Source organism: Piliocolobus tephrosceles, chromosome 20, assembly GCF_002776525.5.
Source record: "Piliocolobus tephrosceles isolate RC106 chromosome 20, ASM277652v3, whole genome shotgun sequence".
NCBI lineage: Eukaryota > Metazoa > Chordata > Mammalia > Primates > Cercopithecidae > Piliocolobus > Piliocolobus tephrosceles.
Window position 1 is genome coordinate 7,191,390 of NC_045453.1, and position 13,080 is coordinate 7,204,469.

Sequence of the window (13,080 nt, forward strand, 5' to 3'; positions counted from 1 at the left end):
AACCCTGTCTCTGTTAAACATAAAAAAAACTAGCTGCACGTGGTGGTGCACACCTGTAATCCCAGCTACTTGGGAGGCTGAGGCAGGAGAATCACTTGAACCTAGGAGGCAGAGGTTGCAGTAAGCCGAGATCATGCCATTGCACTCCAGCCTGGGCGACAGAGCAAGATTCCATCTCGGAAAAAAAAAAAAAAAGACTTCAGTCTTTATATTCCTGCTATATAAGTTTAGTAATTGAAAACTCAAGGAAGGAACAAAGGTAATTGTAATTGTTTCCTTCTTTGGTGGATCTGGACTTAGGCAGATAAGAGAACTTCAGAAAACAACTTCATGCTGTACTTTGAGAGAAAGAAGATTGAGGGAGGGGAGCTGCAGGGGTCAGAGAGACCTTGAGAGACTCCTTTAGTTCAGCAAGTCAAAGCACCATATTTTGGGATATCAGTTTCTGAACCCCAAAAGTACATTCACAGAGTTGTGCAACCATCACCACAATCAACTTTAAAATATTTTTGTCCTTCCAGAAAGAAGCCCTGTACTCATTAGCAGTCACTCTCCATTTAACCCATCCACCCACAAACCCAGGCAACTCCTGATCTTTCTGTCTCTAGATTTCCCTATTCTGGATCTTGCATATAAATGGAATTGTACAATGTGTGGTGGCCTTTTGTGTCTTCCTTGAGCAGACTGTTTTCAAGGTTCATCCTTGTTGTAGCATGTAGCATTACTTAATTCCTTTTTTTGCTAAATAATATTTTATTGTATGAGTATACTAAATTTTAAAAATCCATTCTTCAGTTGAGGGATGTTGTTTGGGTTGTTTCTTTTTGGATATTATGAAAAATGCTATAAACATTTGTGTACAAGTTTTTGTGAGAATGTATGTTTTCAGTTTTCTTGGGTGTATACCTAAGAGTGAAATTCCTAGGTTATATGGAATCCATGTTTATTAGCATTTTGAGGAATTCCGAATTGTTATTATTATTCTTTTTCTTTTCTTTTTTTCTTTTTGAGACAGAGTTTTGCTCTGTTGCCCAGGTTGGAGTGCAGTGGCGTGATCTCGGCTCACTGCAACCTCCACCTCCTGGGTTCAGGTGAGTGTCGTGCCTCAGCCTTCTGAGTAGCTGGAACCACAGGCACGCACAACCATGCACAGCTAATTTTGTGTTTTTAGTAGAGGTGGGGGTTTCACCATGTTGGCTGGGCTGGTCTCGAACTCCTGACCTCAGGTGATCCACCTGCTTTGGCCTCCCAATGTGTTGGGATTACAGGCGTGAGCCACCACGCGGGCCCAAATTATTTTTCAAAGCAGCTGCACTGTTTTGCATTCCCACCAGCAATATATGAGGATTCCGATTTCTCTACATTCTTGCCAGTGATTGTTATCTTTTTTTATGATAGCCATTCTAGTGGGTGTGAAGTAGTACTTTACTCTGTGTGTGTGTGTGTGTGTGTGTGTGTGTGTGTGTGTTTTGTCTATTTAATTTTGATTTTTTGTTTTTTTTTGAGACCAGATGACAGTCTGCTCTGTCACCCAGGCTGGAGTGTAGTGGTGCAGTCATGGCTCACTGCAATCTCTTAACTTCTGGGCTGAAGTGATCCTGCCACCTCAGCCTTCTGGGTAGCTGGGACTACAGGCATGCACCACCCTACCCAGTTCCCCATTGTGGTTTTGGCTTGTACTCCTCTGATGGCTAATGGTATTGTCTTTTCATGTGCTTGTTGGTCATTTTTGTATCTTTTTTGGAGAAATGTCTGTTCACATCCTTTGTTTGCTGTTGTAAATTATTAATACCTCTGTTGCTGTTGTTAATTAATATCTCTGTCTTTATCTCTGTCTTTATTTCTTCCTCTAATCATTTCATGTGTCACTTTCAGATTAATGTTCTTAATATGCCATCCAATGTTTCATTCCTGCTCAAAAACCTTAGGTACTTTTCTGAGACTATGGCATAGAATTTCTTTAGTATGAGCTAAGACCCTTCACCCTCTGTCTACATATGGTCTCTTTGTAGGTTTTTTTTTTTTTTTTTTTTTTTTTTTTTGAGACAGTCTCGCTCTGTCGCCCAGGCTGGAGTGCAGTGGCGCAATCTCGGCTCACTGCAACCTCTGCCTCCCAGGGTCCAAGCAGTTCTCTGTCTCAGCCTCCTAAGTAGCTAGGGTTACAGGCACCCGCCACCACGCCTGGCTAATTTTTGCATTTTTAATAGAGATGGGTTTCACCACCTTGGCCAGGCTGATCTTGAACTCCTGACCTCATGATCCACCCACCTCGGCCTCCCAAAGTGCAGAGATTACAGGCGTGAGCCACCCCACCTGGCCTGTAAGTCTTTATATGTGAAACATTTGTACTAGCTAGAATGAGTCACTGGATTTTCCTCAGACACGTATGTATTTCTGTCACACAGTGAAAACCTCAGTCTCTCTCCCTTTAATTTGATAGCATTTATTGATTATAGAACAATTATCATCCTCTGTATTTTAGTTTCAACTATGCCTGGCTTATAGCTTCTTCTGGATTATGAATAGGTCACAGACCATATCTTTTCATTATTCTTTTCCTCAAAACCTAAAGGCGATTGAATATAAAAGTAATACTGTGTTAAGGTAACCACATCATAGAATTTTTTCGGATTTCCTTCACTAACTCTGGTCTCTTTCCTTAGCAGTAACTATTTCTTAAAGAAAGATATTACTATTTCTTAGTTGAGGCCAGATTCCAATTCCTCCCCCCCGCCATCCTCAATCTAGCTTGAGTAGCTGACTTATATCAGACCAGAATTCTTACGACTTCTTTTTGGCAGCTTAAAGTTGAAAGTTTTTATTAGAACAGTCTTTTAAAACATTCTGTACTTTTTCAGATTACATAAATAATAGACATTTTATTTTTTACTGATTTTAAAAAAGTAGTAAATTATTCTCAGAGACAATGATTAATAGTTTTTTCTTTGCATAAATGTCTTCTTTGCTGTCATCATTATTTAATTTTTTTTTTTACTGTGATGATAAACGCTAATTGCACCTCAAAAAATTGTAATCCATAGACATTTCAGATTTTTTTTCTTTTTGAGACGGGGTCTCACCCTGTTGTCCAGGCTGGCGTGCAGTAGCATGATCGTGGCTCACTGCAACCTTGATCTCCCGGACTCAGGTGATCCTCCCACCTCAGCCTCCTGAGTAGCTGGAACTACAGGCGTGCGCCACCACACCCGGCTAATTTTTGTATTTTTTATAGAGATGGCGTTTCGCCCTTTTGACCAGGCTGGCCTCAAACTCCTGGGCTCAGGTGATCCACCCACCTCAGCCTCCCAAAGTGCTGGTATTACAGGTGTAAGCCACCTCACCCAGCCCCATCTCAGATTTTTAAAATCTTGGGTCTAAAATATTCTTTTTTTTTTTTTTGAGACATTTTGTTGCCCAGGCTGGAGTGCAATGGCATGATCTCAGCTCACTGCAACCTCTGCCTCCCAGATTCAAGCAATTCTCCTGCCTCAGCCTCCCGGATAGCTGAGATTATAGGCACCTGCTGCTATGTCTGACTAATTTTTGTATTTTTAGTAAAAACGGGTTTTCACCATGTTGGTCAGGCTGGTCTTGTACTCCTGACCTCAGGTGATCCACCAGACTCTGCCTCCCAAAGTGCTGGGATTACAGGCATGAGCCACCGTGCCTGGCCTTAGATACTCTTTTTTTTATAAATTTTTTTTCTTTTTCTTTTTCTTTTTTTTACTCATTGCTTGCTAATTGGGTCTAAATATTCTGAGAGTGCCCGAGTATAGGGCAAAAAACAAACACGACATGAATAATGGATAATAGTTCAGCAAACATATTAGATATGAAACAGGATAAAAGACAGAAGTGCCAAGTTTAATAGAATCAAATGGCCTTCATAATTCATTGAGTTACTTCTTTATTTTGATGCTAGAACGCTTAGAACTAAGTATTTTGCACAAGTCTTCTTAATGACATCGTGGGTTTTAATGTCTTAATGGGTCAGTTATAGTATTTGTTTTATTGTAACCTGCCTCAATGCGTTTCTAGAATCAAGGAAGGAATAAATATGCAAGTACAAAAAATAAATCTCAGGCTGGGCACAGTGGCTGTCACCTGTAATCCCAGCACTTTGGGAGGCTGAGGCAGGCGGATCACCTGAGGTTGGGAGTTTGAGACCAGCCTGAGCAACATGGAGAAACCCCATCTCTAGTAAAAATACAAAATGAACTGGGCATGGTGGCACATACCTGTAATTCCAGCTATTTGGGAGGCTGAGGCAGGAGAATCGCTTGCGGAGATTGCAGTGAGCTGAGATCACACCATTGCACTCCAGCTGGGGCAACAAGAGGGAAATTCTGTCTCAAAAAAATAAATAAATAAAATAAAAATAAATAAACAAATGTCAACATGTATTGTAATGGCAAGAAGGGATAACTGGTCAGGAAAAAGAGATCAATATTTGACTAGAGTCACTGGGAAAGAAGGTGGTGTTTGAAGGATTGCTGCTATTTATTTTAAGAGACAGGGTTGGCCAGGCACGGTGGCTCACACCTGTAATCCCAGCACTTTGGGAGGCTGAGGCAGGTGGATCACCTGAGGTCAGGAGTTCAGGACAGCCTGGCCAACATGGCGAAACCATGTTTCTACTAAAAAATACAAAAATTAGCCAGCTGTGGTCGCACGTGCCTATAATCCTAGCTACTCAGGAGGCTGAGGCAGGAGAATCGCTTGAACTTGGGAGGCGGAGGTTGCAGTGAGCCGAGATCGCGCCGCTACACTCCAGCCTGGGTGACAGAGCGATACTCCTTTTTTTTTTGTTTTTTGTTATTTGTTTTTTGTTTTTTGTTGAGACGGAGTCTCGCTCTGTCCCCCAAGCTGGAGTGCAGTGGCTGGATCTCAGCTCACTGCAAGCTCCGCCTCCCGGGTTCACGCCATTCTCCTGCCTCAGCCTCCCAAGTAGCTGGGACTACAGGCGCCTGCCACCTCGCCCGGCTAGTTTTTTGTATATTTTAGTAGAGACGTGGTTTCACCGGGTTAGCCAGGATGGTCTCGATCTCCTGACCTCGTGATCCGCCCGTCTCGGCCTCCCAAAGTGCTGGGATTACAGGCTTGAGCCACCGCGCCTGGCCTTTTTTTTTTTTTTTTTTAAATGAGGGTGTCACTCTGTCACCCAGGATGGAGTATAGAGGCACAATCACAGCTCACTGCAGCCTCAACCTCCTGGGCTGAAGCATCCTCTCACCTTATCCTCTGTAGTGGCTAGGACTACAGGCGTGTACCACCCACCAGACTTGACTAATTAAAAAAAATTGTGTTTTTTTTTTTTTTTTTTTAAGGAGGAGTCTCGCTCTGTTGCCAGGCTGGAGTGCAGTGGTGCTATCTTGGCTCACTGCAACCTCTGACTCCCTGGTTCAAGCGATTCTCCTGCGTCAGCCTCCTGTGTAGCTGGGATTACAGGTATGAGCCATCAAACCCAGTTGATTTTTGTATTTTTGGTAGAGAAAGAATTTTACCATGTTGGCCAAGATGGTCTCGATCTCTTGACCTCGTGCTCCAGCCACCTCAGCCTCCCAAAGTGCTGGAATTACGGGTGTGAGCCACCCTGCCTGGCCAAAAAAATTCTTTTGTAGTGACAGAGTCTTGCTATGTTGCCCAGTATGGTCTTGAACTCCTGGCCTCAAGTGATGCTCCCAGCCTTCCATAAGTGTTGGAATTATGGGCCTGAGCCACTCTGCCTGACCTAGGATTGCTGCTGTTTAAATGCAGAAAAGTAGAAAAGGACCCTTTGAGGAGACAGCATGAGCAAGACACATGAAAGAAGAGAGTACACAAAACTTGCCCTAATACCCATGCAAACCCCTGTAATAGGGGGAGCCCAGAGAATGGGAATGGCTGTGTCTTTCAGGTGTGCCTTAAAAAAAAAATTTATTGCTAAGGGAGATGGAGATGGGAAGTAATCAGTGTTTGTAACAAAGAGTGGTTAGATTTGTGTTTTAGAAAGTTAGAGAGAAAGATTAAAAATTTTCTTTTTTTTTTTTGAGACAGAGTCTCGTTCTGTCACCCAGGCTGGAGTGCAATGGTGCTATCTCAGTTGACTGCAATCTCTGCCTACCATGCCCACCCCCTTACCTACCTTTTTTATTTATTTATTTATTTACTGAAACAGAGTCTCACTCTGTCACCCAGGCTGAAGTGCAGTGACTTGATCTTGGCTCACTGCAACCTCCGTCTCCCAGGTTCAAGCAATTCTCGTGCCTCAGCCTCCCCAGTAGCTGGGATTACAGGCATGCACCACTGTGCCTGGCTCAGCCAGGCTGGTCTCGAACTCCTGACCTCAAGTAATTTGCCCACCTCGGCCTCCCAAAGTTCTGAAATTACAGGCATGAGCCATTGTCCTAGCCAATTTTAAAATTTTTTATAAAGACATGTTATCATTGTGTCGCCCAGGCTGATCTTGGATTTCTTAAATCAGCTCTTCGTGTCTTCTTATCATTTAGCCAGGGTCTTTACCTTGGATGTAAGTCTGTTTTCTTATGTCCTTACCTGTCTTTATTTATCTGTTTCCCATTTAGTTATGCCTATATATAACCTCAGCTATTATACTTAACTCATCTGTGTCTTTTTTTTTTTTTTTTTTTTTTTTGACTGGGAAAAATTTTTTTAAATTACAAGCTCAACCCATTTGGTGTATTTCAGAGGTACAGTGCTTTTCTTCATTTATCAGTGAAAGAAGTTAAGAAATTAACTTTCAAAAAAATTCAGTAAGTGGCAAACAAACATCCTTGAAAGTCACAGTCACATATAGTGTCTCCTAGAAAAGAGGAGGGGTAAGACAGCCTCCACCTACTTTCACGAGTTTCCTCAAATACTGGATCTACTCAAGGGTGGAGTAAAAAGGCAACTTTCAAAAAGGAGTATGTTATTAAATGAGGCATTTACTATACTCCTTCCTAAGAGCCCCAGATGGGGAACATGTTTTCTCAACTAGATCTAGGAAGTGGACTGTGGAATCAGTCGGTCCTCCTTACCTTAAGGGCTATCCACTGGTTAATGAATTAAAAAAAAAAAAAAAAAGGACTTAAAAACAAAAACAAACCTCACCACACTCCACCCTAAAAAAGAGGAGAGGGGAAGAAAGAAACCACTAAGATGTCCCAGAGTGGAACCAGGGAGCAGCTTCAACAATTCCAATTAGTCTGTTACAGAGTCATCCACAAGCATGCCTTGCTTTTAAAATACATATATATATATATCTTGAAACAACAAAACCAAAACTAGTACTAATCACTTTTCTGACAACATACAATTACTCAAAATTAACGAGTACTGGGATAGGGATGCGAGGGGGCCATAACTATGGGCCTTGTCTCACATGAGTATGTGTGGGTAGGTGCAGGGCATTTGTCATTATGGCAAAAACGAATTTTAATTTTTAATCTTTAGTTTGACTTAAACATTGCTTTTAGTATGATGCTGACACCATCTGTGCAGAAAGGATTCTGGAGAGATGTTCACAGCAGCAGACATCTACGACTCTTCTTTGGTTCTGGAGGTTCCAGGGCAGTCAATGTTGCTTCATCAGACACGTTCTTTAGGCCTTTCTGTGTGAGTGCAGAACACTCCACATACTTGACAGCCTTCAGGTCATGGGCCAGCTTTTCAGCAGTCTCTGGAGTGATAGGCTTCTGTTTGTTCTTGGCAAGTTTCTCAATAGTAGAGGGGTCATCTTTGAGATCAATTTGGGTCCCAAGAAGTAACAGAGGAGTCTTTGGACAGTGGTGAGTTATCTTGGGCACCCGCTTTTCTTTCACATTTTCAAATGAAGATGGAGAGACCACTGAAAAATAGACTAGAAATACATCTGTTTGTGGGTAACTCAGCGTCGTAATCCCTCATAATCCTCTTGCTCTGCAGTATCAAAAAGTCCAAGAGTATATGGTTCTCCACCAGTCATAACTATTACTGTATAGTTGTCAAGAACAGTTGGTGTATATTCCGATGGAAATTTGTTTGTTGTGTTGTTTTACCAACAGCACCATCATCCACAACAACACACTTAATTGCATTGTTGAAATAGTTTGGTATCCACTTTAAATATTTCAAATCTGATGTTGACCTCAGCTTCTCCACCAGGGCGTTGGCTCATCTGTGTTTTTTATTTGATGTTTGTTGCATGCTAGCATTGGGCAAAATAAGGAAACTTTGGTACTTCCTAGAATTTCTTATATTCTCATCTTTACTCCAAATTAACTAAGAAAGAGATGTCATCTTGATTTTAGTTATTATTAATTGTAATTAAATATGTCCCAAATTTATTACATTACCATATATTTAGCTCTGATTGTTCAGGAACCAAAAAGATCCCTTATACTTATGTTGTTTTTAATTCCTTTAACAGTCCAGCAAACTAAGAAGTTTATACTTGTGATTTAGAGTTTAGTTCTCCATAGGCAGGGCAGAGTTCTTCCACAAAGGTGGCTGTTGCTTAACCGGGTTGATCTCTTACCTAGTTCATTACTCTGCTTATTTATTTAGTTTTGGCACTGTTTTTTGTTGTACCTTGTTCTCTGTAGCTTATGCAAAATAGGTTGGATAAGCTAAGGATCCATTATTATTTTGTATTTGTATTGTAAAATGTTTATGTTGTATCAGAGAGATACGCTGAAGAACTGAAATCAGTTCAAAGCACTGACCTTCAGAACAGAAGGATCAGAGGAACATCAGTTTATGCCATGAAAACTATTTGCATTAGTATGTGGGTATGTGTGTGAGAGAGAGACAGAGAGCACAGGCACGGGAGAGTGAGATAGCCAGCAAGAGATTATAATAAAGCAAAGAGACAAAGACAAGAAAGCAGGGAAACTTTTGTTTTCTGCCATGACTGATAATCATTTGGTTCAGCGTATGTATTAAATACTTCTCAGATTAAGTCCCAGAGTACTCCAGAAATTGTAAACATTGGCTACATCTGTGCAATCAAGAGGCTCACAGGGTGAGTTAAACAAGTAAAAACTAGTAAGACAAAATGAAAACCTGACGGAGCCATACATAAATATGGAAATACCCTGGAAGCATGGAGGTGGAAATAATTCCACTTCTTAGGATTAAAGAAGCCTTCAATCACAGAGACAGGGCACGTTTGTCTCTCAAGAAGTAGAATTTTAATGGGTATAAAAGGAAAAAGTATCATTCCGAGTAGAGGGAGCAGCATGTTTAGAGGAATGAAAGTACATGGCCCATGTGAGGAACATCATATAACTAAGGGTGACTAGAATATAGAGCTTTGGTAAGATTTGTTTTAGTAGGAGGCTGGAAGGGTAAGTTACGGCTGCATACAAAGCAAGGTAAAATGCCCCATAAGAGTTTAAACTTCATTTTGCAGGCAATAAAGAATCATTTAAGTGATGACATGATCACATCTATTTTAGGAAAATAATTCTGGTGACTGTGAGGAGTTGGATTAGAGAAGTGACAGTAAAAACAGTTGTTTAGAGGCCTATCATAGTAGCCCAGGTGGCAGATGAGACAGACGTTTTTCTGGTCCTTTTTCTTCTAGTTTGTGATGTATAGTTTTTTATTTTTTTGTTTAATTTACTATGGGACTTTAGTTTTCAGGAAGTAGTATATTGATTTATTTTATATTTGTAATATTATGACTATAACACAATGTTTTGTTCAATCTAGACTTTGAGATTGGAATACTGAAATAATTTTTCCTGTCCAGGTTTTGCAATGTGACCCTTGGGCAAAAATTTAAATTCCACAGAGCTTGTGTCTTTTTTTTTTTTTTTTTTTTTTTTTGACGGAGTTTCATTCTTGTCACCCAGGCTGGAGTGCAATGGCGTGATCTCAGCTCACTACAACCTTTGCCTCCTGGGTTCCAGTAATTCTCCTGCCTCAGCCTCCTGAGTAGCTGGGATTGCAGGCGCCTGCCACCACGTCTGGCTAATTTTTGTAGTTTTAGTAGAGACAGGGTTTCACTGTTTGCCAAGCTGGTCTTGAACTCCTGATTTCAGGTGATCCTTTTGCTCCAGCCTCCCAAAGTGCTGGGATTACAGGCATGAGCCACTACGTTCGGCTGCTTCTCTTTTTATGTGTAAAGATTAGGACAGTAATACCTGTTTCGCAGAATAGTTGTGAATCTTGAAATTATATTTATGTGCAGGCACATGGTAAATACTAACAATTGCTGCCCCCCCGCCCCTGCCCCCCATGTAAAGTTTGCTAGACTGGGCCTGGTGGTTCATACCTGTAATTCTACCACTTTGGTAGGCCTAGGTGAGTAGATCTCTTGAGCCCAGGAGTACAAAACCAACCTGGACAACTTGGCAAAACCTTGTCTCTACCAGAAAAAATACAAAAATTTGCTGGATGTGGTGGCACACACCTGTAGTCCCAGCCACTTGGGAGACTGAGATGGGAGGATGGCTTGAGCCCAGGAAGTAGAGGTGGTTGCAGTGACCTGAGATTGTGCCAGTATACTCCAGCCTGGGTGACAGAACCAGGCCCTGTCTCAAAAAAAAAAAGTTTCAATGAGGTTTGGTAGGATTATGTAGCAAAATTGCTTTCACAAATTTGAATCCAGTTGGCCACAGTGGCTCATGCCTGTAATCCCAACACTTTGAGAGGCAGAGGCAGAGGCAGGTGGATCGCCTCAGGAATTTGACACCAGCCTGACCAACGTGGTGAAACCCCGTCTCTACTAAAAATGCAAAAATTAGCTGGGTGTGGTGGTGGGTGCCCGTAACCCCAGCTGCTTGGGAGGCTGAGGCAGGAGAATCGCTTGAACCCGGGAGGCAGAGGTTGCCATGAGCTCAGATTGCGCCATTGCACTCCAGCCTGGGCAACAAGAGTGAAACTCCATCTCAAAAAAAAAAAAAAAAAAAAATTTGAATCCTAGAAAGCCCCAGCAGGGGCAGATCATTTCTTTCCTTTCAGCCCTGCATTGCTCTTTGTTCTAGGTTTAATCAGTTTCAGAGTGCCACAAGAGGCTCTGAAATATAGTGAGTGTATGTATAATTGTTTGGGCTATTTCACCTTTTCTTAGACCAGAAATGTATTAAAAGAGAAATTTTATGTTTTTCTGTGTAATCCTGTGATTAAATTTGGCTCTATATTAAGCACTAGAGCTTTAATAATACTTTTTTTTTTTTTTTAAATAGAGATGAGGTCTCACAGTGTGGACCAGTGTCCACACTGGTCTTAGACTCCTGGGCTCAAGCGATCCTCCCTCCTGGGTCTCCCAAAGTGCTGGTATTATGTGCCTGGCCTATTACGTTTTAATCAGAGATAGCTCTGGTCCCCACTTGAATATTTTTTTATTGTGAAAAAGACTTTCTATTTCATGTTTCCACTTAGATGTCTCGGCATCTCAAAGAACTTTTTTTTTTTTTGGAGACACAGTTTTGCTCTGTTGCCCAGGCTGGATTGCAGTGGTGCAATCACAGCTCACTGCAGCCTTGACCTCCCAGGCTCAAGCGATCGTCCTGCCTCAGCCTCCCCAGCAGCTGGAACTACAGGTGATGCCATCATGCCTGGCTAATTTTTAAAATTATCTTTTGTAGAGACGGTGGTCTCACTGTATTGACCAGGCTTTGTTCAAACTCCTGGGCCTCAAGTGATCTTCCTGCCTCAGCCTCCCAAAGTGCTGGGATTACAAGTGTGAACCACCATGCTTGATCTTGTCTATTTGTCTAGCCTTCTCTTGCAACTCTTCTTTTTCTTTAGTCAGTCATTCTGCGGCTGGCTTGAATGCCAGCAAAAAGGCACATAAGCCTAAAAGGATGAAAGTATTTGATATATGTGAAGTCAGAGTTTCAGGGCCACCACCTGGGACTGTGCCCGCTTGGATTCCCAGACTTTGGACTATATATTAAGCTTCTTAAGTAGCTATTATATAAACTCCTCTGACAACTCCAAGGATTCCTTAACTTTGATGAGCATTGGCATTCTCTGAACTTTGCTGCTGGAGTAGATAACCTGGGTGGTGGAGTACTTCCTTGGTTGTAATTTACCTCATCTATGCTCCCTCAACTCATGAGGGAGCAATGAGTTGCCACCTGTGGAAATCATGAGGTGCTCTACTATATTTCTACTTGTTATACCCTCTAAGGGGCGTGGACAAAGCTATTTTATGGCAAAGGTAACTAAAGGGTGAAGGCTAAGGAGTTTGTATCTCAAGATGCACAACATAGGAAGCTCTTGCTTAGATAATATGAGATGTTTAAAAAAAAATCTTAGTTTGTAATTCTTATTCTTCCTTTGGCTTTCCACCAGAATAAAATCCAAATTATTATTATTATTTTTGATACATAATCTTACTCTGTTGCTCGGGCTGGAGTGCAGTGGCAGAATCTTGGCTCACTGCAACCTCCACCCGCCGGGTTCAAGCAATTCTCCTGCCTCAGCCTCCTGAGTGACTGGAATTACAGGTGCCTGCCACCACATCTGGCTAATTTTTGAATTTTTTTTAGTAGAGACAGGGTTTCGTCATGTTGGCCAGGCTGGTCTTAAACTCCTGACCTCAGGTGATCCACCCGCCTCAGCCTCCCAAAGTGCTGGGATTATAGACGTGCGCCACTGCGCCCAGCTGCAAATTCTTTATCTTGGCTTGCAAAGCTCCCATACAAAGCTTATCTCCCTTCATTTACCATTATTTCCTGTGCTTGCTATACTTTCCCTCAGATATGCCATACTCATTTGCCTCTGTCTGGAATGCTTTCTTATTCCCACCTTTAGTCTTCACATGGCTGGCTGCTTGTCATTTGGATGGTTGCTTAAAAGTCTTCTCAGAAGCCTTCCTTACTACCAAGTCATGTTCTGTCACATCAGCCTGTTTTTCATCATAAATACTTGAATTAGAATATAATCTCCTTGAAAGCCAGATCCTTTACTGTTAATTGCTTTAGGGACAGAGTTTAGAGTTTAGAGCAGTATCTGACCCATGGTAGGCGTTCAGATGTTTGTTGACCATGTTTGTCAATGCATACATTTTGTTTGTTTTGAGATATGGTCTCGCTGTGCTGCCCAGGCAGGTCTTAAACACCTAGGCTCAAGCAGTCCTCCTGCCTCAGCCACCTGAGTAGCTGA

At 41.9% G+C, this 13,080-nt stretch overlaps 1 protein-coding gene and 1 pseudogene across 5 annotated transcripts in view; one reads left to right on the forward strand and one right to left on the reverse strand.

The window, feature by feature from the left end:
* The window catches only part of ITCH (itchy E3 ubiquitin protein ligase), a 137,270-nt gene that overhangs the window by 31,979 nt on the left and 92,211 nt on the right, over nucleotides 1–13,080 (forward strand). The gene's annotated exons all lie outside the window — the stretch shown is intronic.
* Nucleotides 7,503–10,238, reverse strand: LOC111548234 (annotated as a pseudogene).